This window comes from Austrofundulus limnaeus, unplaced genomic scaffold (genome assembly GCF_001266775.1).
Source record: "Austrofundulus limnaeus strain Quisiro unplaced genomic scaffold, Austrofundulus_limnaeus-1.0 Scaffold586, whole genome shotgun sequence".
Taxonomy (NCBI): domain Eukaryota; kingdom Metazoa; phylum Chordata; class Actinopteri; order Cyprinodontiformes; family Rivulidae; genus Austrofundulus; species Austrofundulus limnaeus.
In genome coordinates, this window is record NW_013952988.1 from 149,809 (window position 1) to 150,925 (window position 1,117).

Consider the following 1,117-nt stretch of genomic DNA (forward strand, 5'->3'; position numbering starts at 1 on the left):
CCTTTGTACGAACAAAAGTAAGAGAAATTTAGGATAAAAATACGAACATGTTCTTGCATGAGGCCCATTGTTTCAGCTCTTTCTGTCCAACAAAATACCACTCAAACAAAGTGATTAAAAAAACCCACAGATGCTTGATGCTTGAACTCTAAAACAAGGCTCCAGTGGTGCAATCGGTTAGCGTGCAGTACTTATAAGACAGTATGAAGCTGAGCAATGCTGAGGTTGTGAGTTCAAGCCTCACCTGGAGCACATATTTTAAGAGCACAGAGGTTAGAGAAATTTAGTCTCTCATCCAGTTCAACTCCCAAATCGATGACAATATGGTGTGTGGCTAAGCCCTTTAGCATGCTCTCAATAAATAATAAACTTGGAAAAAAAACATCAGGCTGGATTGCCACAAGTACAGTGGCAAGACAATTGTAAGTTTAACCTATGTTGATAAATTTTAGCTGTTTTTAGCCAAACTCCACAACACTGTTTTGCACATTCTACGGCAGTATTGTGAGAGCCTGTGAGATCTTTTAACACTCACATTATAGGCCTGGATTTATTTCACAAGTCAGATGACACTGGATCTTACTGACATGACTGTGAGACATCCTGTTTCACACAGACAATTCATACACAAACATTGCACACGAAGGGGTCTCAATAGGGGTGCAATAACAAAACTATACAGTTTTTGTCATGTGAACACATCAGCAAGACAACTTTATTCTTCTCATTGATCCACCCTGATAACTTGAGGATGACGTTTTCTTTTAAGTGTTTGTTTATTGGAAATTTTCAAGCAGTTCATGAATGCAGTATTTTGCTGGCAGACAGTGTTGACATGTGTTGGGGTAATGCTCAGCTACTGTCACCTAATTTTAGTTCATTATTCGTAAAAGTGGTTGAGTTTTATCTATTTTTATGTTTTCTAAAGTCAATTTCATTCACCGGGTTTACCCCGGTGAACGAGAGGGTAGCCTCCCTCCGCCTAAGGGTGTGGGGCTGGGTTCTGACTGTTGTCTGTGCTTACGGGCCTAACAACAGTCCCTTGTCCTGCCGGGGGACTTCAACGCTCACGTGGGCAATGACAGTGAGACCTGGAGGTGCGTGGTTGGGAGGAACG

The 1,117-nt window shown here is 41.5% G+C and overlaps 1 protein-coding gene and 1 non-coding gene across 3 annotated transcripts in view; both read left to right on the top strand.

Annotated features, from left to right (window-relative positions):
- Nucleotides 1–1,117, top strand: part of rell2 (RELT like 2) — a 35,251-nt gene that overhangs the window by 17,694 nt on the left and 16,440 nt on the right. The window lies entirely within an intron of this gene.
- On the top strand, nucleotides 159–252 carry trnai-uau (transfer RNA isoleucine (anticodon UAU)). The gene is made up of 2 exons: nucleotides 159–196; nucleotides 217–252. It is a non-coding gene; the product is annotated as a tRNA-Ile (tRNA).